General features: G+C 34.1%; 1 long non-coding RNA gene across 1 annotated transcript; it reads left to right on the top strand.

Moving 5' to 3' along the window:
- Window positions 1–17,515: 17,515 nt before the first annotated feature.
- Window positions 17,516–19,643, top strand: LOC131157210 (uncharacterized). The gene is made up of 2 exons (XR_009137240.1): window positions 17,516–17,954; window positions 19,315–19,643. It is a non-coding gene; the product is annotated as an uncharacterized LOC131157210 (long non-coding RNA).
- The last annotated feature ends 7,870 nt before the right edge of the window (window positions 19,644–27,513 follow it).

Below are 27,513 nucleotides of genomic sequence, written 5' to 3'. Positions count from 1 at the left end.
AGCGAGAGGATAGTTCTCGTTAGAGAGGTGAACTCCATCTTGAATAGAGAGAGGTTTTACTTCACCTGGTAACGAAATTGGAAAATGAAATCCTCACAGTGAATTGTTTGGGGTAAAGATGTAGGCTGCGGTTGAACCTTGTAAAAATTAGTGTTCAACTCTTCTTCCCTTTCTCTTTTAAATTTCTGCATGATATAACCTGCGTGCTTGATTATATTTTCATTAACAACTTGCTGAATATTGAAAATTGTTGAATATATAATCTTGTTGAATATCATATTGTGCTCAAAATCTAAACTTGCTGAATATTGGATCTTGCTGAAGGTTGATTGATTGTTTTTTAACACAGATCAGTTGTATGGTTGAATTGTTAAACTAAAAATTTAGATGAGCATATAATTCTAGATTATCAAGTGAATAAGCAGAGTTAAAACTTGTGTAAATTAATTTTCAGATTAAAGCTTAAGGTGCTAAATTAAAACAAGTAGTTTTATTGAAATTGGATTTGAAGGAAAAAAAAATTCATTACTAAAAATTTGATTTTGTTTTTAATTATATTATTGAAGAGTGAGTTGAATCACTGAATTTATTCTCCTTCTATATATTGTTGAGATTTGCTGAAAATCAAACTCTACCATAACTTTATATTCATACCTTGGACTCCCGATTGATATAGTAAGGTCACTGTATAGATATAGTGTGTATTTAATTGTTGAAGTTTAAAATAAGTAAGGGTTAAAGTAAATACGAATTTCGTGAATAATTTTAAATAACCCAATTCACCCCTCTCTTGGGAATACATCCTAATTTCAATAATAATAATAATAATAATAATAATAATAATTATAATAATAATAATAATAATAATAATAATAATAATAATAATAACATTGAAATTTATCATGCATTCAAAAATGAATACACTCATGCACGCATCCATACATGTAGACACACACATCCATGCATGCACTGCCACACAAAGCATACACTGATACCCTCATGCATGCATCATTCACACACACACACAGACACTCATGCATGCATAGCCCCATGCACACACCCACACGCTAATGCATATGTGACAACACTTGCACTGTTCACACACACACACACACACACTCTATGCATGCATGTACTAAAGCACACACCCATGCACTTATGTGTGCATCACTGCACTTGCATTATTCACACATACACATACACTCTCTCTTATGCTTGCATCCCATTAATTACACACGACATGTACTGAAGCACACACATAGACACTTATGCATGCATTACTTGCATCATTTACACATACACACTCTCTCATGCACGCATGTACTGGATGGCTGCAAATGGAATACAGCAAAGAGAGAGAGAGAGAGAGAGAGAGAGAGAGAGAGAGAGAGAGAGACCTTCACTAGAATAGAAGCTTAGGGACCCTTGGCTAGAGCTGGCTTTGCTGCAATTGGTATGTTCTTCTGGTTCCTCCTTTTCCTTTCTTCTCCCTTCTCCCTTCTTCTTTTTTTCCCTCTCCCTCTATTTTTGCTATGTTTCTCTTGGTTTTTTCCAATGTTTCTCCTCAATCCTTTTGTGTATTCTCCTTTGTTTTCTTCCTCGCTTCCTTGTGTCTCCGTGTGTCCCCCCTGCTAAGGGGTGGGGGAATGCCTTTTATAGGCGAGGGTCGCTGGTTAATACCAAAAAGGGCATTAATAACTAGAGTGTTGACTTTTTGAGTCCTATCTCATTTTTGATAATGACAAATATAAGGTATTTAATGTTTGCCGAATTTGTGTACAGGTTGAGTCTTGCATGAATTGGCAATACTATATGGTGTATATGGAGACTCGAAGAAAAATGAAGACCAAATTGTTTATCGTTTGTAATTTATATTTCATTTATTCGAGTCTGTAATATTTAATATGTCATGGTCTACAGTAATTAGTGCCTATCATGCATGTAGAATCTGTAAGCTCAGTAATGTCGTAGACAGACCGTAGGTTAATCAAGTGACTTTAGGGCGTTGACCAACGCTAGGTTTTTAGGCGTACTTGGAAAGGCCTTAGAAAAGACCTTAGGTCATTGCACTTACACTTAGGATAGTCCACATTATCACATATACTATCATAGGAATTTATTGAATTAAAATAGGATTTAAGGTGTTACGTTATTTGGGTTTCGGGCGACCGAACTCAAATGAACTAAGTGTCCATAGTCGACCGAACTCAAGCTCTAACTTTTTCCTACAACTTGGGTGGCTAAACTTCATGTTCAAAATTCTCCCAAGTGACCGAACCTCATACAGATTGGAAAATCGCCTTGGTCAACAAACTGAATCCTTATTTAGGCACCCGAAGTTCAAAATTTACTTTTTATGTTGTGTCTGTTTGGGCAACCGAACCTATGGCTCGGTCGACTGAAACTCTCGGGTTAACTTAAATTTTACCGCAATTAATTGGGGGTTAAACTATGTTAATTTTCTTAAACTCATTTAAAACAAATTCAATTATTCCCTATGTATCCCCAACAGTTATAATTTTGGCCTTCTCTATATATATGGGTTCATTTGCTCAGATTGGGAAGTAATTAGCAATCTGATTAGCAAAATATTCTCTCTATTTTTTAGAACCTTTTTGCAAAATACAAAGCCTATACTCTCTCATACACTTATTCCTTTGCTAAACCAAACCTTGTGAGAGTTATTTGAGTGATTATACATTGCTAGAAACTCTCATTGCATTATTGTTGTTTGATTTTCATATTGAGAGTTGAGCAAAGATTTTTCCCCCGATTTTATTTAATAAATCTATGTGTGGGAAAAATCTTATTGCTAGTGAGTCTTTGGATCTTCATTGCAAGACTCATTGAGCTTGTATTTTTGATTGTGCAAAAATTTCTTCACAATCTTACTTTTGAATATCTCTTTATGCTTAATTATTAATAAAATATTTTTGAGATATTCTAATTACTCTTGGTAGAAATCTTTGAAACCCTAAACTGTGATTGAGATTTCCATCTATACTTAGTTTCAAAGATTAGTTTGTTGATACACTCTTGTGCTTGATTGAATATAGACATTACTTTGAGTGTTGATTACACACATATAGCACTGAGCTTATTGTTCTTACATTATTGGTGTGCAATGATTATACTGTGCTGAATTGTTGTACAAATCTGCTTGTGTTATAAGTACCTTTCATTGTACAAAAAAGTTTATCTAATTGTATCCACGCGTGGTCTAAGGGGGCATTGATCTAGCTTGTAAGGATCGGTAGGGCCTTCTCCACTCTGTAAAGAGAGTGTGTAAAGGTTGAGGTCAGCCCTGGTAATTTGACCTAGTTGTAACTGGTGGCGCTCCACCTGTTAAGTGAGCAATAGTGGTAATTTTCTTGCTTGCGAGCTAAGGCAGGGATGTAGGCAGTATTGGTCAAACCCCGATAACATATCATGTGCGTACTTTATATTTCTAGCACTTTATATTCCTGCACGTGTATGTTGTATTCGATATATTGTAAATGTTGCGCATGATTTAATTTTTGCATATTATCTGCACAATTGATATATGCTTAAAAAGGCCCTACGTTGCGAAATACTGTTGTTGGATTAGCTAAACCTAAGAAGAATTTTTTAAATACCCAATTCACCCCCCCCCCTTTTGGGAATACACCAAAGTCAACATAGATGATACTATGACATAGACCTAGCCAGCGAGCTAGGTCTCAACCACGGTGCAATCACTAGGGAGGAAGTGTAGGGAAGAGAGAGGAGAAAGGGGCACAAGCTTCCATGGCAGAAAAGCCGCCGGTTGGAGAGAGATGGGCACGTGAGGAAGCCAACACGAAGAAGATGACAAGGGGCTTGGAATGATGTCGTTCTGCCCCCATCCTTTACACACGCATACACATATACATGTTTAATGTTCAAAATGGTGCTTTCTTCATGCAGGCGAGTTAACTCACATGCATGCGCATAGTGTGTCAGATGCTAAAATGTGGGTTCACACCAGACCATTTTTCACTTTTTTTTAAAAAAAAATTCAAAATTATCTTTTCTTGCTTTTTTTATTTTCACATTTCTTTTTCTTCTTTTTCTTTGAAATCAATTTTTTTCCTTTTTTTTTTTTCATTTAATATCCCTCTTTTCGCATTTTTCTATTCTAAAATTATGTTTCATTTCAAAAATCCAAATTTCAAAGATTTAGTTTTTTAGGACCCCTTTTTATTTTCAAAATTTTACTTTTTCCTTTCTTTTTTTCTAAAATTTTCATTTTACATTTTCAATTTTCTTCATTTGTAAAAATTTTTTTTTTTATTATTTTCTAATTTGACCCCCAGACAAAATGGGTGTTAACAGCTACCCCTCTTTATATGTTTTCTACTCAAAAATGTTATGAAGTACCAATTTGTCATATTTTGTTGTAGGGAACATATAAAGATGTAGACGACCATTTTGGTCGAGGATAGATACAATGGTGAGATTAGATAAGGAAAGAAGGGTCACACCTCAAGATTATTAAGTACATAGGGATTGGAGTGAGGAATGTTGGTAGGGGTTGAACCAACTATGACAAGATTGAGTGGTTAAAAAAGGCGTAGTAATGAGAGCAACACTCACTATCTCTACCCCAAGATGTAATAGCTAGACAAGAGGGTGGTCTCGCGATGGGAGGAGCGATTCTAAATGAACCAACATAATTAAGTTTGTAGTGAAAGATAAATAGATGTGCACTAGTAAGATCTAATTTCCTGCAACAAATGCACAGAAATACTGAGAAGATGTAGTAGCAACGTGTCTAATTACCATCTCTTCATAAAAAGGGAAACAAGTAATGTGGTAGTGTGTCCAACTACCATCTATGCATAAGAAGGGGATGCAGTGGCAATGTGTCCATTTACCATCTTTGTAAAAGCAAAGGACGCAGTGGCAACATGTCTAGTTACCTTCTCTACGTATGATAAAAAGGAGGTGCTATAGTAGAATGTCCAACTACCACCTGCGCACAAAAAGAAGATGTAGTGGCGATGTGTTCAGTTACCATCTATGCATAAAGAAGGGATGCAATGGCAACATGTCCAATTACCATCTCTGCGTATGAAAGGAGAAGGTGTTGTGGTAGTGTGTCCAACTACCATCTTTGCACAAACAAGATATGAAATGGAAACGCGTAGTCACAGCATGCATGGCAAGATTTGATAGCATGAGGTTGTAATGCAAAATGGGATGAGATAAAAGTGATGAGGGAATGGTACCCTTGGAGCATAAAATGAGAGCCTAAGGCCAAAATGATGCAAAATGCTAATACAAGGTTACCATGGTGTATTTTTATGAAGATGGGAAAATCAAGGAAACCCCTAAGTCTTTGAAAAAATCTTTTTCATGGAGTAAAATGATGCAGAGGCAAATGAATTTTTTTCTTGAAATTAATAATATTTTTATTCATGGAAAAGCAACCTAAAAAAAAAAAAGGAAACTAAGCCCCCAAGTTTAAAGCAATTGTCTTATGTCGAAGCATAGCATACTTCAAAGATCTCAATACTGCTCAAAATTAATCTTCTAACATATGAACTTTCAACTTTACTCTTGTCCTGATCTTTCGATCTAGATTTTACTTCATGTATTTGAACTCAACTCCAAGTCAATTGATAGTTCGATCCCAAATACAATTTGAAGGACCAACTCCAAAGTTCATGTTTTAAGGTCAACACTGGCTAAAGTTTATGTTTTATAGTCCATTGTCAATTTGACCAATTTAATTAGTATATGACACAAAATGGGCGTTAGAAGGATCATGACTTAATGGTGCAACTAAGAATGATGGAATGTCTAGTTAAAAAGGAAGTGTATATTCCACGTAAGAGTTGAATATGCATGGATGCATTTTGGGTAGGAAGCAAAATGTTACTTTCCAATTAGGATTCTAAAAATGATGCTAGTCATGCAATCAGGTATCAACCTCAGTATAGCAGTGAAACGATGTTGGAACATTCTTTTGAAGGTAAAATGAGTGATTCTGTGTGGTGGTATGAAGATAATGGTGCATGCACAGTTTAGAGACTAAGATCCTACACCATAAGCAGTCAACCTTTGATTAGAACAAGCCTTCAAAGCAGGTAATATAGGCTAAGCTCATGGTTATGAAAGAAAAGGGTATGTTCAGCTCAGTATTTAAAGGACCAAAGAAAATTGTCATTAGACAGTTTCATGAAATCCCTAATGGATGCTTTTACAATCAGCACCAACATTTTTCCTGTTTGTCCACTGAATAAGGCCTTCAACTAATGCACTACTTTGTATGCTCTAACTTTTGCCTAGGCTGCCCCTACAAGCTTCCAACCTAGCGAGATTTATTTTTTCGAGCAAAATTTTTCACATATCATGCTAAGAGTTATGACCTCAAGGTTGACTTTGTGACACAGGATGAAACATAGGCTTGGGTTAGGTAAAATGAAATGACGGAAACTCAAGCCCAAAAACCTAATGGTTTACCCCTCTTTGCCCCTAGTGTTATCATTGAAATAAAGTTCGGATCAAACTTACTTAAAAGAACAAACTGCTTACTTACCCCATATGAGTTCAGGTTAACATCTTGTTGAAATCTTCCTCTTAAATTGCCTTTTTTAATTTTGACATTCAATTATGGCTTTTGAATTCACTTTTTGTTGTTATGGGCCTATGTAGTTTTTTCTTGCCCAATCCTATTTTTTCATTTCTTCATTTTGCCTTTTCTTTGATGCATGCTACCATAACATTGCTAAGGGCTATGTATCAAGGTAATGGATGAATTTTGGGTTGGAGAAATAAATATGTAAATTAAAGGCTCAAAGGGCTAACTAGCTAATGACTTGATGCTCAGGGTTTTATAAGGAAAACTAGCACATGATATTATCAAAGTTTATTCGAGACCATTCCTTCGACCTGTTGAAGCATGAATAACAGTTTCTTGGAAGTACCTTTCTGAAAACAATGCTTCATGGTGAGGGTGATCCTTATTCTTGGTTTAACATGAACATTTAAGCTCAAATTGGGAGTGTAAGAGAATTTTTTCAATTACTAGTAGTAGAATGAAGGTCATCCCTCATGCTAAAGCAAGTACCTTATTAAAGTGCAAGTCTTCACCTCATTGGTATGTAATAGGCACATTCATAAAAGATATTTTCATTAGATGGATCATAAGAAAATACAATCGGATGCGATTTCTAGCTATAAACTAATTAAATTAAAAAAAATAAACAAAAAAAATGCAATAATAGAAACTTCAAACAAGGAAACTTAAGGCTGGGTGTTGGGGTAGTGGGTTCTTCATCACATTAGGCTCCTCCTTTTGCTCAGGCTCCTCAAAATCCAATAATCATGCACTCTTTATTTATTGGACATGGTTCTTCAACTGCCAAAAAATTTCAAGGGAATGACCCGTAGTTCCCATATGAATTGGGCATTTCTCATTTCTATTGAACCACTTAGGCAAAGGATTGCTAACTGGAGGTGACACTTCAAGTACAATAAGCGTTTGCCCTAAAATTTTGGATAACGCTCAGCATAAGTCATTGGGATGGGTTCAATTTGTTGACTTTTTGAGTCCGATCCCTGTTTTGATGCTGATAAAGCACAAGGATCTCATGTGTATGCATTTAGTGCTTTTGAATAGGTTCATGATTCAGCACACACATGAGGTAAAGGACATGGAAGCCTGGAGGAACATAAAGATCACATCAGCCTGACATATTCCATGAAGTCAAAAGAGTAAAGAAGAAGAAGAAGATATATTTGATTTGAATTGTAATGTATTTTGTTTTCCATTTGGTCTGTAATAATGCATTGCATGCATGATATGGATTGAAATCTCACGATGACCATAAACAGACCATATTTGGTCGACTGACAATGGATTGTTAGGTCAAATTAAGGGCAAAATAGTAAATTTAATGCCCTCGGTCAACCGACCATTCTTTTGTTATAATCCAACGATCGACCGAAGCACTGTTTGCCCAGAGTCACCTTGTTGACCAAGGCTCAGTCGATCGACCTAGTTTGAACGTGGCGTCCACGGTCGACCAACTCTTAAAAATTGACCTTTTTACTTCTCTCGGCCGACCAGTCTTTTAGTTCAAAATGACCACGCTTGACCGAATCTTATGAGTGGTCGACTAACCTTTTGTCATGGTCGACCAAACCCACGAAGGGTTCCGTGGTTGACCAAACCTCTCGGGTCAAACCTTTTTTACTGTGCTAAACCGGGTTAATTTTTTACTAAACAATTTTAAAAATTCCTAATTTTTCCCCTGTTAGAATTGATGTATTCCCAAGAGGGGGCTGAATTGGAATTTTTAAACTTTTCTCCTAGATAAAACTAGATGTTAGTAGGATATTACAACCTAAGGTCTTTCTAAGCAATCTCTAATGCGCCGATCAATATAATATACAAAAATTTAAATTAGGCGCATCAGTCACACCAAAACATATACGTGCAGTAAATATAAAGTGCGGAAATATAAATAAACACATGATATGTTATCGAGGTTTGGCCAACTGTGCCTACGTCCTCACCTTTAGCTCGCAAGCCCGAGAATTCCACTAATGCTCACTTAACAGGTGGAGTGGCATTGATTACAACCAGGTCAATTAGCACAAGGCTGACCTCAACCTTTACAGTTAGGTCAATTAGCGGGACCGACCTCAACCTACACCTTAACAGGATGGTGCACCTAACTTTCCTAACTAGGTCTAAGCCAATCCGAGACTATTTCAAAGGGCTAGTCTCCCTCTTCAGGCCCGTGCTTGGAAATACAATAGTATTTGCAATCAAATAAAATGGTACAGTGATTATTCTTTTAAGTAAAGCAGATGTGTACCTAGATACGCTCAGTCACATACACCACAATATGATTTAATATGTAAGCTCAGTGTAGTCTAATATGTTAACTCTCAAATAAATATTTAATATCTATGTAATCAGTACGTTAGAGTGCAAACCTACATGATCTTTGTATCACAAGATGTTCAATCTAAATGCTCAAACAAAGATATTAGCCAAACAATATATATATATGTATATTTTAATCAGCAGATTTTCTCGATTGTATAATGCTCAAGTAATGTATATGTTTGGTTTGCAAAAAGAATTTAATCTTTGTATTCAATAAATGATATAAATCAATGAATATTGCAACAAAGATTTTTATCACACAAACAAATATCTCTTCAAAGATTTATCAAGATAAAAAAACACTAGATATTTGAAAGTGATTTGAAAAGAATTTTTGCAACCAAAATCAAATATGAACTTCTCAAGATATTACAATGACGATGCAATACTCAGAAGCTCCAATGAAGTCTTCTTAGGAAAGACTTATTAATAAAACCCCCTAAAAACACTTGAGGATGTGCTCTCAAATAAAATACTTTCACACAACCACAATCTTGAGAGAGCAATCCTTATGGAACAACAATACTTAAATCACACTTACAAAAGATATTTGAGTAGTAAGAACAGGTAAGAATAAGTGTTGAAGGCTCAAAATGAGTATTATGGGTTTTAGGAATTTCAGAGAATTTCTCCTAATCAAGATTGCTAATCCCCTACTAATCTTTGCAAATGATGGGCTATTTATAGATGTTGGAAAAATTATAGCCATTAGGACATGTAGGGTATTATTAATATTGTTTAAAATCATTTTAACCCTAATTAACCCTGTTTAAAAAAGTTAATCGCGATAAAAAATATGGGGCAACCCGAGAGCACCGGTTAACCAGGACAAGTTCGGTCGACCGAAGTTCTTGAGGTTCGGTCGACTGGGAATGAAATGAACTACACGATCGGTCGACCGGACATCGAGGTCCAAGGCAATTTTTTGAATTAGCACGGTTCGATCGACCGGGAAGATTTGAACTAAATAGTTCGGTCGACTAGACTGTTGGGACAACTCCCAAGGACCCTCAGTCGACTAGAGCGTTGGAGTACATTTTGGACTCGATCGACCAGGTGGTCAAAAAGTTGACTCCCTAGGGGGTTCAGTCAACCGGATATAAATGAACTATATAAGTTTTGTCTACTAGGCCATAGTCAATCTGTTGACTCGGTCAGGGTTCGGTCGACCGGTAGGTAATGAACTGTGAAGTTTGGTTGACCGGGCCATGGTCAAACTGTTGACCCGACACCGGTTCGATCGACCGAGGGCATTTGTACTAGAGCAATACGGTCGACCGAACATACCACTTAAGTGCATTTCGATTCTTTTTAAGCATGCAAACACCCTAATTAAATGACCAAACATATATGTGCATGAGTGAGTGTCCTAAGGTCATTTCAAAGTCTTTTTGAAAACACCCTAAGGTCTTTCTAAGGTCATTTTTAGTTTACGGTTGGTTTGAGCTTACCTATTAGATCATGCATGTGATGTGTGTGAGCTTATTACAAAACAATCCCTTTTTACTATTATAGAACCTTTGCATAGAAATGAAATACAATACAATCGTAAATTGGGTCTTCAGCTTCAATTCCTCTTTGTGCTATCACTATGATCTGCCAATTAGAATACCTGCAAATCAACTCGACAGACATTAAATACCTGAATATTTGTCATAATCAAAACAGGGATATGACCTATAAGGTCAACATCCCCAATGGTTATATTTTTCCTAAGGTCTATATATACCCCTCATAACTCAAAATTAAGTATGAGATTAGAGAGAAAATCCTCCCAAAATTATTTTTGTTCTTCATTCAATTTTTACTCTCTTTTCACTATTCTTTTGAAAAATTCTTATTGAAAGAGAGCATTCAAATTTTGGGTATTTATTATTCAAGGCACTTACTCTCTCTTTGATCTTGATTTTGAAAAATATTTTTGAGAGTTGATTTATTGTTTCTATCACATATTTTAGTTGATAAACATTTTTGGGAGTAAAACATTTTTGCTTGTGATTCTTGCACATTCATTGCAAGATTTATAAGCTCACTTGAGCTTTATTGCAAAATTATTTTTAGGCTTGAACCCTAGATCTCTTGCACTTCATTTATAATATATATATTTTGGATATATCATTTGAGGGTTCTTGAGATCTTTGAAAAGCACATACTTAATATTTCATTTTCATCAGAGATCATATATATTTTATCTTGGCTTATTTGAAAAAAAAAATCCTAGGTTCTCCTATTATCCTTTGAAATATATTTTTGAAGAAAATATTTTGGGTATATCTTTGAAGTGCTTATCATAAATACTTTTATTCAAAGATTGAAAAATTATTTTGAGAAAATCACATACTCACACTAAGCTTATATTCATATCATATGTAAGGGCATTTGTATTTATCATTGTATACATTAGCTTGTATCAGAAGCATATTTTGTTATACAAAATATTTATATTTGTTGTATTCCCGATGGGTTGTCAGAAGAGGGAGACTCGCCCTATGAAGAGTCCCGAATTGCTCAGACTCGATTAGGAGAGCACCAGACTGGTTCAGACCCGGTTAAGAGAACTAGGTGCACCATCCTGTAAGGTGTTATATTGGTTGGGCTCAACCCTGTAATTTGAGTCAGGGGTATACCTCGCTGCTTGGAGGAGAGGTTGTAATCGGTGTCGCTCCACCCGTAAGCGAGCAACTAGTGGAATTCTCTTACTTATGAGCTTGAGGCAGGGACGTAGGTAGTATTGGCCGAGCCCCGATATCATATATGGTGTCTGATCTTAATTTTTTGCACTTATATTTCTACACATGCATGCTTAGATTTAAATTTATTATGAATGTGCACATGCTTTAATTATTGTGAATGATTGAGAAATACTGAGCCTGTTTTATCTGTTTTATTTATTTGCTCAGTCTTATATTATTGGGTTATTGGTATTTACTTCGACAGACCCTAGGTTGAGATATGCTAATTGTGGATTTGAATTGAACCTAGGTAAAATTTTTAAATACCCAATTCATCCCCCCTTTTGGGAATACACCAATTCCAACACAATCACCATCTTATCTCTCTTTGGTTATGTCTGGTTAGCCACTTGAACTTGTGGAGTCACCGTTGAGACTATATTCATAGGGGGCTTATCTACTAGCGCTTGTGTAGTGAATGTTACTAGATTATGAGATGCAACAAAATAGTATTAATGTTGCTACTAAAAGTAGTATTGATGGGACTTTCCCTCTAAGGAACCCTTAGCTACTGCCTGAACCTCTTCAGCCTTCCTATCTTTCTTCTGAAATGAACCTTTCTTAATGTCAATTCTCTATCCACTCTTGAAGGCAACTTACCACTTCTGATGGCATCCTCTATCTAATTAGCCTATATCACTAGCTTTGAAAAAATCTTGGTCGTGGTCCCAATCATCTTATTAAAGTGTGATCCTCACAAAGTATCGACAAAGTTCGAACCATTTCTGAATCAGTCAAATGGGGATGCACTTGAATTGCCACTTCGCGCCATCGTTGCATATAATCTTTAAAAGTTTCATCATCTCTCTTTTCCATCTGGCAGAGCTCATCTTTATTAGGGTCCAGATCAATGTTGAATCAATAATGTTGCAAGAATGCCTCTATCAACTCATGCCAAGTTTGCACCTGGTTCCTATCCACTTGGAGATACCGGTGCAAGCAAGCCCAACTAGAATACTCTGAAAACAATGCATCATAATAGGCTCGTTACTCTTATATGGTGTCATAGATTGGTTGTACATGATAAGATGCATCCTAGGACATCCATGCCCAATATATTTTTCAAACTCAAATATTTTGAACTTTGGCAGAATGAATACGAAGTTCGGTATATGCTTTCTATATCCAAATCAATGAGGTTATCTTTTCCTTATATAGCTATGAGTTTCCATTCTAAAAATTCAATCTTGTCTGCTACCAAGTTGTGCTCTTCAGTGAGAGGAGTTGGCTTCATTCCTCCGTTCGAAAGCTTCTTCATTGAATCCAGGTTAGGGTGTGAAGGGCTCTGGTGGTGATGTAACCACTAGCGGTGGGACTACAAAAGTGATATAGTGATGTTGACCCTCTGCTGGTTGGGCGACATGGGAAGATGATGCATAATTTAGATTATAAATTGGGGCAGAGATGGTAACCGAGTCTACCACTTTTGGGGCCTTTTCTTTGTTCATGCTCCCCAACATCTTTAAAATTAGGTTGATACACCCCTATGGCATCCATCCTTTTCTCCAAGGCATTGCTATCATTTGAGCGATCAACATGCTCAACCATTGTAAATCTCACAACTTTTTTTTATTGGGTCTGGATTGGACTTCGCAAGAAAACACACTCATGCATGCATCATTCACACACACACACCTATGCATGCACTACCCCATGCACACGCCTATATACTCTTGCATGCATCACTACACTTGCACTGTTCACATAATTACACTCTTATGCATGCATGTACGTAATGAAGCACACACCCATGCACTCATGTGTGCATCACTGCATTTGCATTATTCACTCTCTCTCTCTCTCTCTCTCCCTCTCTCACGCATGCATTACATTACTCACACACAGACATGACATGTGTTGAAGCACACACCCATGCACTCATGCATGCATTAATTGCATCATTCTCTCTCTCTCTGTCTCTCTCTCTCTCTCTCTCTCTCTCTCTCTATCTCTCTCTCTCATACATGCATGTACAAGATGGCTACAATGGGATACAACCGAAAGAGAGAGAGAGAGAGAGAGAGAGAGAGAGAGGAAGAGAGAGAGAGAGAGAGAGAGAGAGAGTGAGTGAGTGACGACCCAAAAAAATTCGTTCAATTTCTCTAATACCACTTGTAATAATCTGAATATTTCATATTATAATAATTACTGATACAGACAGCGGAAGACCTCAAATTCAAAATACCAGAGTACTAATTATCCCAATACAACAACAATATCATTTTCAACATCACAATTTACATATCCCTAAAAGAATAGTCTAAATACATCAAAAACCTAATCTAATTAAATATCTATTCTAAATAAAACCTTCATTCCCACTCACGCTTCCACTGCGCTACTCTGACCACTGTTATACTCCACATGGCATTTGAAAAATATTGGATAATCATGGGATGAGACACCTCTTAGTAAGAAAGAATAGATTATCATCAGTGTGTGACAACATGAGTTCTAGTGTATCATAAACATATATTGTAAATAATTAACTTTAACTGGTAGATCATGTAAATTTGTACGCATACATATGTAAGTCTGGTAAATACATACTTTTCGACATAAGCATACTTTATCATAATAAGTTTCTCTGAGTACTTAAATCATCTGATATACATATACATAACTGAATTTTCCCCTGGATAGACAATTATATAATATCATGTAATAAACCCACATGATCTGGTTGTGCAGCTCGTAGGCGAGACTTAGCAATGACTGGCTACCACGCTAAGCCAAACGTAACGCGTCTGTAAGTACGATTGGCCACCCCTACCCTGGTCTAGACCCAGGAGGGCATCCAACTTTTCAATGGCCCAATTGACTATCTAATCACCTACACTCTATCTAAGAAGTGTGGTGGCACTAACTATATCATAACAGCAACAATACCATGCTCTGAACATAATTGATCCATCAGGGTTCTGATATCATATAACACAATTCATATAATATAGTTGTAACATAAATCTCATTTTTTTTTTCATAATTTTGCATAAAACTATCATATCATATTTCTGTATAAAATTATCATTCCATAACTGATCACGACATTAAGCCGACTAAACTGTCATAATATACTGATGACGACATTAAGCCGGCTAAACTGTCATAATATACTAATCACGACATTAAGCTGACTAAACTATCATAATATATTGATCACGACATTAAATTGGCTGAACTATCATAATATACTAATCATGACATTAAGCCGGCTGAACTATCATATCATAATTACATAATATTTATAACATTTTTCGAAAATATCATATCGTACTTGTTCTGAATAAACATAAAATATTCTAACAAACTCATTTATGCAATAAAGATAATTATGCTCATACCACATAATTTGAGTGATAATCCATAATATAATAACTGTCTGGAAAAAATATATTTTTGCTGACAACATAGGTATAGTTAATTTCACCTATTTAATTTAATTCCAAAATATTCCCAAAAAATTGATATAATCAAATCTTTACAGTTTAACTTGACTTAGGCATATTTTTAAATAAAATCTGGACATAAATATAATTAATTTCACATACTCAATTTAAATCGGGCATATTTTAAATAAAAAATTTTTAATTAAATTCACGTGCTTTAATTTAATCAGGTAAATTTTTTAAAATACCGGACATAATCTATTCCCCTTACCTTAGCCCTGGAGTGGTGCCTGTGATGTCCCAATGAAGAATCCACTCCGGTTAAAATGTTTAGGAGCGAAGTAGAGACCCGAATATGGTGTTCGTTTTTTTATTTGACTTACAGATGGAGAGAAAATCTAGAGAGAAAAGGAGAGAGTTTGAGGAAAGAGAGAGAGAGAGAGAGAGCTTCACGGCATAAGGGGGTTCAAATGTTGATTTCTAATTCAATCTAAAGCATCACGCACATAGTGTGTCAGATGCGGGCACATGAACACTTTTTTCTTTTTAAAAAAAAATTCAAAATTCTTTTTTCTTGCTTTTTTTTTTTTTTTTTTTGTTTTGACATATCTTTTTCCTTTTTTTCATTTGAAATCATTTTTTTTTAACTTTTTTTTTCATTTAAAATCCCATTTTCCCCATTTTTCTTTTCTCAAATTTTGTTTCATTTTCAAAAATCCAAATTTCAATGATTCAATTTTAGGAGCCCTTTTTATTTTCAAATTTTTATTTTTCCTTTTTTTTTTTCAAAAATTTTCATTTTACATTTTCAATTTTCTTCATTTTTAAAAAAAAATTAATTTTTTTTTGTTATTTTCTAATTTGACCCTCGGACAAAATGGGTGTCAACAGTTTCTATTTTTGCCTACAAATAAGCTAGTAGAGTCTCCAACCTTTACCTTGGAGGTTTGGGAAGGATACAATTTGAGCGATATGGTATGTTTTGGGGGGGGCCATGCAAAGACAAATATCTCACGAGAGCAAACACTATTCTCTGTCCATCTAATCTTAATAGTAGAAGCCTAGGTATAGAACTTGTGAGTGTGTGCATGTCTTATTACCCCATAAACCATACATATACCCCCATTCATGAACAACAACTAATCAAACAAGGCATATGTCGACGTCGAATTATGTTTAGGGGGTGTCGGTTTGAGCAATGTCGGGCATATATTATCGGCCTAGAAAGCCAAAGTTTTAGAAAATGGGACCAGACTTGGTTTACCAGTATTTGAAAATGTAGAGCTTCATCATCGGTCTTACTAAAAATTGAGCAAACTATTGCAAAACACATATTTTTGGGATTTTTTAAAATAAATTTGAGAAAAAAGAATATTCTAATACTAAATGAACTAAACACGGTTCGTTCAATCTACTTTTGTTGGTCAGAGCCCGAATTCTTCTTAAATCATATGATTTTCAATTGTCAAAACTCTAGTTATGCCTAGGGATAAAAGGAGGAAAGCCTTCCCTTTATCCTCATTAGCCAGAAATAGATTATAGGAACCAATGGACTAAACTCAAATTTTTGGGATTTTCAACATTTTTTGATTTTTTTGATTTTTTAATGAAGATAGGATAAAATATATACTAAAATAAACAAATACACAGATTCATGCATACATACACTTGCCTACACATATATGCATACACATACAAACATATATATCACTTACATAAATATGTATTAACATCTAAATATAAGCATATTATATAACCTACCGTACATAAGTACATATATAAAGCATATGTATGTAATATAGCCTATAGCATATGGCTGCATACACATAAAACATATAATATAGGTGCATGTAATATGTATATAGTAGGTACTATATAGATATAGTGTACAATTCATAATACATAGATATACATTTAGTATGATAGCATATAATATAAAGCATAATATATAACATATACACATATATACAGTATATAGTGTATACATAATATATAGTACATATATAATGTATATTTAATATGGATACTATATATATATATATAGCATAATAATATATATAGTATATTATAGATGTATGTATATAATATAATATGTATAGTATATATTGTATATATCATATGTAGGGTTGTTCAAAAATATTTGAAAATCAAATCAATCCGAAAAATCAAACTTAACCGAATCGAAAATTCAGTTAACCAATTTGCTCAGTTCGATTTTGGTTCAGATTTTTTCGATTTTCAAATATCGATTCGATTTCAATTTGTTATAGTTTTAAACTGACAGTTATCGACTGAGTTGTCCTATATATATATATATATATATATATATATTTATAATATTATATAATTATTTAACTATATTAATATAAATATATATTATTTTAAAATTAAAAAATAAGACGCATGAATATGTCTTATTGGTAGTTTAGGACTTAAGTAATTATAAGGTGCGGCTAACCACACCAAATCAAAACTCAAACTAAAAAGAAAATTTGAACAAACCCTAGCCCATTCTTTATTTCTCTTCTTTAAACTCCACTAGTCCACTCCAGTCTCCATGCTCCATCCACGCAGCGACACCGAGCACAGCAAGGCAGCAACCACAGCCGCCCACGCCCACTGCCCTCCCGCCGTCACGGATTCTTGGTGGAGGGTATTCTTGAGGCGCAGATTCACAGCTTGCTGCCTGTTATGTCCTTGCCAATCGCCGAAGGCCATCACGATTTGCACCAGTCGCCACTCTTGGTTCTCCTCCGCTGTCACAGCCTGCTGTCCAGTGTCCTCACGTCGCAGGCTTCGGATCGTTGCCGCAGTCGATCGCCGAACTCGCCACTTTTCCAGATCTGCTCAATGTGCTCATCCTGTTGACGACTTGATGCCACATCTGTCTCCACCCTACCAGATCTGATCTCCCTCGCCATCTTGCAAGTAAGCAAATCTTACAACTTCGAATAAAATATAAATCCATTCTTTTATTTCAATTCTCTGATGGATTAAAGATTTTAAACATTGTTTTTATTATTATTCTGGAAAAATCTTATCAGATTTGCTAAATCTACAAGAATATTGAGAAATCAATTTTGGGTAGTCATAATGGTTCGAATGGGATATCCGATCCGTCGGTTAACCATGTTGTCAGGTTACTGAAGCATTCGGTTCGGTTTCAGTTCAGAAGATCTCTAAACCAATAGGATTGGTACGGCTCAGAAAATAGAGGTTCGGTTCGGTTATGCCAACCGTGAACAGCCCTAGGGGCAATAAGCTATCTCATATTAAAAAAAGTGAGTGGATTATGAGTGTTTATATATATGGTTGAGTCTAAAACTCAATAAGCTTAAATTTTTTGGGTTAAGTTGATGTTCATCCATATGTATCAAGTACACCTATGAACTCTTCTAGTGCTAACAAGTGGTATTAGAACCGACGATTTGAAACTCTGGGTGAGGGATTGTGTAATCAAAGGTGGATCCGAATAGGGTCAAGACGTGGAAGGTAGGATTGGTTCGGATGCCCACATGGAATGCAATCTGAAACACATAAGATGCAGTGGTAAGGCCCACTTGAGCAATTGTTGGAGAATTAGTCGCATGAGAGAGAATATGACTTCCATTTAAGGGCGAGCAATTGGAACCTACAAATGGGGAAGTAGTTGAAAGTCACAAGTAAGGGAGAGATTGTTGAGAATATTGCTTGTGAGTTTGTTCCACATTGAGAAAAGTGAGTGGATGATGAGTACATACATACATAGTTGAGTCCACATTAAAAAAAAGTGAGTAGATGATGGGTGCTTATATATATGATTGAGGTCAAGACCCAATAGGCTTAAACTTTTGGGTCAAGTTGATGTTCACTCATGTGTATCAAGCATACCTAGACTCTTTCAGTACTAACAATATAATATACCTTATATTATATGATGGATTCTTTATTTTGAACTATTCTTGGAACATGGAGATGATTCTAGTTCCATGAGGAAGTTTGGGTTAGTTGATCCCATGGCAAAATTTTTGGTACCATAACTGTGAAGTGTTTCACTATTTACTTGAAATAGAATTGTACTTTCTTTAGGGGATTGAAGCAAGCATCATATGTTGATAGAGTAAACATCTTCCCCATTTATAGAGGTTTGAAACCCCTTAAATAATTGAACGACACAATAATTGAAACTGAATTATTAAAGTAAAAGCAACTTTATTCACGTGGTTGAGACTGTCAGCTGGCAGGGCTTAGAATATTTCTTTTGAAAAGTTTGTCAAATATACTTTTGAGAGATTTGACGGTTTTGCAGTATTGATGTGTCGAAGGCTTTGAGAGCTTTGTTGACTCATTGATAGCTAAGCAAATCGTCTCCAGCAAGATCGTAAGGGTCTTAGGAATCTTAAAAGTTGTCATCTGACGTGCCATCTTCACTATCTATTGAAGATAATGATTCCTTGAGGATCTTTTTGAATTCTTCTTTTAATGAGGCTGCTGCTACAAGCCTAGCTTGAAATTGACTCTTTGAATTTAGAAAATTTTCATAAGATGGAACACCACTTGGTGGCCTTGAGGAAGAACTGGAAGACTCTTGAAACCATTTTTGAATGTTGATCAGACTAAGATGTTCTGTGTTGGGAAGATTAGCTTGCCATTTGATTCTAAATTGCCTTGCCAGAGAAAAGGGAAAATTGAATTCATGCACTTGAATATAGTCCCAACACAGAATCCAAGGGACCTTGAATGGAACCATAAATTTGTAAAGTGCTGCTTTAGGATCCTTGATCATCATCTTCTGTTTTAGAAAATTTGAAGACTTTCTTTGACAAAATCTGGAAAATTTGAGGTGTGGCACCAAAATACATCCACCACTCATAGAACCATTTTGGGATAGTTTTTTGAAAATCCTTTTTGAAATGGAAAACCCAAGAATGATTGAAAATTTTGAAATAAAATGCATTAGACCATGTTTTTTTATAATCTAAATAGGTGTATACTTGAGGTTGAAAAAGTTTGGAGAATTTTTTGCTTGTATGAATGGACTGGTTTCAATTCTACAAGGTTAAAACTCGTTGAATTTCGTCTGTGCAGAAAGCAAACCATTTGTGATTTGATTTGTCAAAATGTTTTTGTGAGGGTTATCAAACTTGTATCAACAAGAATGAATTCATAATCGTTGGATCTTTTAGAGAGTTTCGGGGAAAATTTGGAAATTTTGAGGAAATATTTTGAGCGATTTCTTGATTTGACCAATAGAGAATTCTAGTTCAATAATGGAAAGAAAAATAACGGGTTCCTTATTGATATATTGAGGTTTGGAGAAATTAGAGGACACATTAATCAAGGGATGAGTTCCCTGAATCGCTTGCGAGAAGTTTGAGGGAAACTTGACTGAGGATGAGGCTTAACGAAGACTTAAAATTTTGAAATTTGGTTGAGAAACAATCAGATGTCTTGCATCTCTTAAGCACAAACATATAGGTCGATCAAAGCCTTTCCTATGGAGGGGTTTGGCACCTACTTGAATTGCACCTATATGGATAAATTTGAATTTTCTTCTTAAGAATTGAATATCAATTTTTGAAAGTAATTCAATACTTTCTTTGTTATTGATTATTGAATGAGTTCCTTCAAGATTAGCTTACTATTTGATTCTAAATTGCAGTATATATGTAATATATGTAGTATATAATATATATATATAGCATGTAATGTGTAAATAGGGTATATTTATACTCCAATTCCAAATAATTGAGAACTTCTTAACCGTCTACACTTTGCTTCAATATTCTTACAATTCAATATGAAATCAGGATTTTGGCAAATTTTAAATTGCAGAAGAAGATCGGTACAAAAATGCTTCCAACGTCCCATTCGAACAATATGAATGTAATGTTATGTCATTTGGTCTCACAAATGTTCCATTGAAATTTCAAAATATTATGAATGAAATATTAATGTCATATACCCATTTTTCGATTGTTGATATTGATGGTGTTATGATATTTTCAAAAAGCATTCATCAACACTTTAAACATCTCAATAAATTTTTCAACATTATTAAAGAAAATGGTCCTGTTGTCTCTTAGAGCAAAATAAAACTCTTTCAAACAAAGATAAGATTCCTAGGTCATGAAATTATTAACTAAGGAATGATCAAACCTATTCAAAGGTCACTCAATTTTACTGAGAATTTTCCTAATGAAATCAAAGATAAAAATCAATTACAAAGATTCTTAGGGTGTCTCAACTGTTTTAGATTTCTTTCCAAATCTTAGGAAAATCATAAAGCCATTACTTCAAAGGCTTAAAAAAAAAAAATCCTCCAGCATAGTCTCAATACCACATAAACATAGTAAAAAGGGTAAAAAATCAAATTAAATTTCTTCTAGTTCTAAATCTTCCAAATCCTAAAGCTTTTATGATTGTAGAAACCTATGCTTCAGATTTAGAATCCTAAAGCCTTTATGATTGTAGAACCTATGCTTCAGATTTAGGATGTGGCGGTATTCTCAAGCAGAGATTTGATAATCAAGAAAGATTAGTTAGATTCCATTCAGGAGTATGGTTGAGACCTCGGTTAAATTATTCAACTATTAAAAAAGAAATTTTATCAATCGTTTTGTGTTTAAAAATTCTAAGATAATGTTTTTAACAAAAAAATTTTGTTTCATATAGATTGCAAATCTGCAAAAGAAATTTTGCAAAAGGATGTTCAAAATTTACTTTCAAAATAGATTTTTGTCAAATGGCAAGTGATTTTATCAAGTTTTGATTTTCAAATTGAATTAAATAAAGGTGACTCAAATTCTTTTCCACACTTTCTTTCAAGAGAATTCCTCCAAGGTAAGCATCAATGAGTAAGAAAGAAAAAAATAAGTCTCCATTCAAAAGTCACTCCCCCAACATAAAAATTTAGTCTGCAGATGATTATGCTATCCAACCATCTACAACTTCAAAGGTAAGATAGATTCATGAGAAAAATTCCAGACAAATTCAAGATTCTCCTTCAAATTCCCGTAAAAATCAACCTTCTTTCCAACTTATTAGCTCATCTTAAACTTCGTCCTCAACTAATTCTTATGTGCCTCCTTCAAATACCTTTCCTCCCATCTCTTCTAACTTTCAAAAAATCTCGTATATTGATAAGGAACCCCTTCAAATCCTTTCAGTTATTGAACTTGAATACTCCATTGGCTCAAACTATGAAATTACAAAGAAAATTTTTCCAAAAGGGTTCCATTTCCTTTGTGATGACCCCCTCAAAACTCAATGATTTTACGAATTCATCCTCGTCGACACCCCTTAAACTCTCCTCAAACATCTTGACAAAGATGATGAAAATTGGATTTCATTTTGTATGGTTGAAATTCAAAAATTTCTAACCTTACAAAATTGGAATCAATCCATTCATACTGCAAGAAGATTTTCAAAACCTTTCAAACCTCAAAAATATACCTACATTGATTATAAGAAGAGTGGTATAACGCATTCTTCTTTCAAAATTTCAACCATTCCTGGTTCTTTCATTTCAAAAAAGATTTCGCTCAAACTATTCCAAGATGGTTATGTGAATGGTGGGTTTACTTTGGAGCCACTCTAGAGATCCTCCTAGATTTTGTCAAAGAAAGTTTCAAATTCTATCAACAAAAGATGAACATCCTCGATAGTGAAGTAGCACTCTTCAGATTTTGTAGTCAGTTCAAAGTTCCATGGATTTTGTGTTGGGATTATGTTCAAGTTTGAGAATATGATTTTGCCCTTTCCCTCGCTAGTCAATTTCGCAGCAAATGGTGGGCAAATTTTCCCAACGGCAATTCCATTACCCTCTCAGCAGTCCAGCAATGGTTTCAAAAACATCTTGATCCAAATTCAAAATTTTTGAATACAAAAAGGCTATCTCAAGCTCATCTAGCGGCAGCATCATCCACATCAGAGTATAAAAAGCTCCTCAAAGAATCATTATGTTCTCTCAACAGCAGTAGCAACAATGAAGATAATGATTCAGATCTTCAACAGTAAGGAAATATTTTCCAAGATTCTCAAGATCCAAATGACCTTGTCCTTTTTGTCATCATGTGATCAGAAGTGCCCCACTTCTATCTTTACACGTCAAAAGAATGAATTATTCAATAATTCTACTGTGACTTCCACTTTAGCAATTATTGTACCACTGCTAGATCAATTTTCAATTTGAACCGAAGGTTTAAAGCTTCAATCGACATTTTAATGAAGATCGCCCAATTAAAACTAGTTTCAATAATTGTACTCTACCTTTTCTGTCTATTTATTTAAGTTTGTGATCACTTGTAAGCATCATTTTTTTGAAAGGAATTCATCAACATTAATCAAACCATTAGCTCAACCGAATACTATTCTAATACTAGTCCAACTAATCACCATTGTGAGTGCATAGGTTGCGTTTGTAATATCAAAACATCAACGTAATTTCTAAAGACAGAGAAATAATTTAGAAATAATCGAAGAAGTTGATGATTTAATTTTCAAAAGAAAATATTTGGAAAAACTTAAAGAAGCGTTGATTCAAGTGGAAAAAGAAAGATGAATCAAGACTCTTCAATCCATATAAACTCAAGGAAATTCTCAAATGAGAAGAAGCTACCAACTTTGATCTTCAAAAGGAAATGAAAGAAATCAAATAAAAGATTGACTAAATCAAACAAACAATCTGCAAATAAAAAAAATAAGATTTAAAGAGGAATTTCAATCAATAAAGGAGAAACTTAATATCAAGGAAGATGATTTTCATCCTTTGAAAGAAAAAATAGTCAACAAAATAGACAAGGTCAATATTCATAAATGGCAAACTCTCGTCAAATTAACAATAAATTAAGATTTTACTCTTGAAACTGTTGCATTAATAGACTCGGGAGATGACCTTAACTGTATTCAAGATGGTTTAATTCCAACCCAATATTTTGAAAAAACCACTATATATATATATAAACTAATTGAAATTCATTCAAATCTTAATAGATAGAGAAATATTAAAAATTACAAACACCTGAAAACAGAATTACAAATGCTTGAAAACATACAAACTTACAACACGAGTGCTAAATTCTTTTCAAAGAACTTCAAAGAGTGAATTCCCTTCCAAAAATTGATGCTTACAAGATATCACAAACTTAAATAAATAGACGAAAAAAGTAGAGTACAATTATTGAAAATAACTTTAATTGGGCTTTCTTCATAGAAAGGTCAGTTGAAGCTTTAAGCCTTCGGCTTAGATTGAAAATTGATATGACAATGGTACAATAATTGCTAATGTGGGAGTCATTTGATGCACTGATTGAATATTTTTTTCTTTTGACGTGTTAAGATGGAAGTGTGGTCTTTTTTATCACATGATGACAAAAAGGTCAAGGTCATTTGGATCTTGGAAAGTATTTCCTTATTGTTGAAGATCTAGATCATTATTTTTGTTGCTGCTAATGCTACTAAGAGAACATAATGATTCTTTGAGTATATATATATTATACCTAACATATAGTGTAAATATAGGATATCATATATAGCATGTACTATGTAATATAATATATGTTGTATGCAGTATATATACATATAGTATATAATATATAACTTAAAAGCAAATAATAAAATAATTTGAAATCTTATAGAAATTTTATTGATTATATTGCTTCTTTACATTGACAGAATGAGTTTGAGTGAGGCTCGGAGTTTAAGATTTTTCCCTCAAATTGGTGTAAGATACAACTGAGAAAAACACATTTATTTATAGACATGAAAGGTCAGATTTCAAACCATTTAGAATCCGTAAAGTGAGTGCGGGTGCTCATTGGGTCCCATCGACAATTCAATTCAAGATTCCTTTCAAGACTTCGGTCGACGCAACCAAACAAAATGAAAATTATTAAAGTAGAGAAAGTGGTAACAACACATGGGCGGCTGCCTTTGGGTGAATGAACCACTTCCACTTGATTTACTTTAATAATTTATCAGATACAAAATAAAAATTACAATGCTGACCATAAAATTGGACAGTCGTAAAATTTTCATTTGACCAATTCAAATTATTACAAAGTTAGGGTAAGGGTTTCCAGTTGTAAAATTTCATTGAAAAAGATAAAGGCAAATGACCTTAATGGTTGGTAAATGTCTCCATTAGTCTTTAAAATTGGCAGACATACTTTTAAAATATCAGACAAACTTTTGAAATAGTCTTCTTTTGAATTCATAATCTGGAGTCGCAACTTTTGATAAAACTACTTCTTTTTTGTTTTATCCTTTGAAGAAACTTCAACCTCTTGATCATGATGTTCCTTTTGAAGAAATTCGTACTAATTTCTAATACTTGTAGGATCTAATAATTTATGTGAATCTTTATCGGATGAATCAGAGTCGTCTAATTCCCAACTAGGCAATCATCTTGATCAATTTTGACTTCATATTGCTTGATTTTTGCTTATGTATTGTGAGGCTCTCCTAAGAAAGTTTTAAGAATTGACCATAGCAATGCTAATACAACATCACTTTCTTGAGTTGGTTGACCATTGACTTCAACAACTTTAATTGTAGCAAAAATTTCTTCCTTTTCACGCGAAGTGAGGTAGTTATCCCACCAAACTTTGAGTGATCCATTAAATCCTTGAGAAATTAAATGAACTACATCTATTTCACTATTTTTATTTTTATTTGTAAATAGTGGCTGCCAAAGCCATTTGTTGAACTCAAGAAAGTGATGTAGTATCAGCATTGCTCTGATCAATTCTTAAAGCTTTCATAAAACCTGACAATGCATTAGTCAAGAAAGTGATATTGTATCAGTATTGCTATGATCAATTCTTAAAGCTTTCATAGTAGTGGCTGCCAAAGCCATTTGTTGAACTCAAGAAAGTGATGTTGTATTAGCATTGCTATGATCAATTCTTAAAGCTTTCATAGTATTGGTTGCCAAAGCCATTTGTTGAACTCAAGAAAGTAATGTTGTATCAGCATTGTTATGATCAATTCTTAAAACTTTCATAGGAGAACCTACCAATGCATTAGTCAAAATCAAATAATATGAAGTCAAAATTGATCAAGATGATTGCCCAATTGGAATCAGGCGATTCTAATTCATCCGCTCAAGATTCACATTAATCATTAGATTTTACACGTATTGGAAATTGGTATGAAGTTCTTTAAAAGGAACATGATGATCAAGAGACTGAAGTTTCTTCAAAGGATAAAACAAAAAAAAAGTAATTTTGTCAAAAGTTACGGCTCCAGATTATAAATTTGAAAGAAGATTATTTCAAAAGTTTGCCTAATATTTTAAAAGCATGTCTGCCAATTTTAAAGACTGATAGAGACATTTACCAACTATTAAGGTCATTTGTCTTTATCTTTTTTAATGAAATTTTACAACTGGAAGCCTTTGCCCTAACTTTGTAATAATTTGAATGGGTCAAATGAGAGTTTTACGGCTGTCCAATTTTATGGCCAGCATTGTAATTTTTATTCTATATCTGATAAATTATTAAAGCAAATCAAGTGGTAATGGTTCATCCACCCAAAGGCAGTCGTCCATGTGTTGTTACCACTTTCTTTACTTTAATAATTTTCATTTTGTCTGGTTGCGTCGACTGAAGTCTTGTAAGGAATTTTGAATTGTCGATGGGGCCTAATGAGCACCTGCACTCACTTTACAGATTCCAAATGGTTTGAAATCTGACCTTCAATGTTTATAAATAAATGTGTTTTTCTCAGTTGTATCTTACACTAGTTTGAGGGAAAAATCTTAGGCTCCGAGTCTCACTCAAGCTCTCTCTCGTCTAAATTCTGTTAATGTAAAGAAGCAATATAATCAATAAAATTTTTGTAAGATTTCAAATTATTTTATTATTTCTTTCAAATTATATTACCTATTTTGATCATAAGTATGTTCTGCGATTGCGACTATTAAATCGATCCTTCGCATAAGGAAAATTGTTTTCTTTTGAATGTTTTGTTTCGATTAGTTTTTATTTTGATCAGTTTATTTGATTTAATTCTATATGAACTGTTTAACCTTTCCTGTTAACGATCTTGCAAGATTTTGGTATTAGAGTCAAGTTGTTATTCATTATCTTCTTTGATTTTTTAAAATTATTTGTTTAATTTTGCTAAGCGCTTGATCAGCTTGTTAAATTCACTTGGTCAGCCCGATGAGTGAAATAGGGTAGTCTTGGTAGGTAGTCCTAGTTTGGAAATTAAACATTGTAAGATTAAAATCAAAGGAAGATAATAGATAAATTGGTTCAAAGTATCAAACGAACAGGAAAGTTTTTAGGAGAAAACAAAACAGTTCAAAATGAATCAACATTAATAGATAGATCAAAGAAGAAAGAACTTCAAATTTCATTAAACTGAAAAGAGATTAGCAAGCTGAAAAGGTAAATATTTACCTAAGTAAGATGCAAAAGAAATCTGGAAAATGATTAGATCAGAATTTCAAATAATTAAGCAAAAGGGTTTCTTTAGAAGTTAATGAAGAATATATAGTCAA

This window comes from Malania oleifera, chromosome 6 (genome assembly GCF_029873635.1).
Source record: "Malania oleifera isolate guangnan ecotype guangnan chromosome 6, ASM2987363v1, whole genome shotgun sequence".
Lineage (NCBI taxonomy): Eukaryota > Viridiplantae > Streptophyta > Magnoliopsida > Santalales > Ximeniaceae > Malania > Malania oleifera.
Note: the sequence above shows the minus strand (reverse complement) of the source record. Positions and strands in the feature narration are given on the sequence as shown.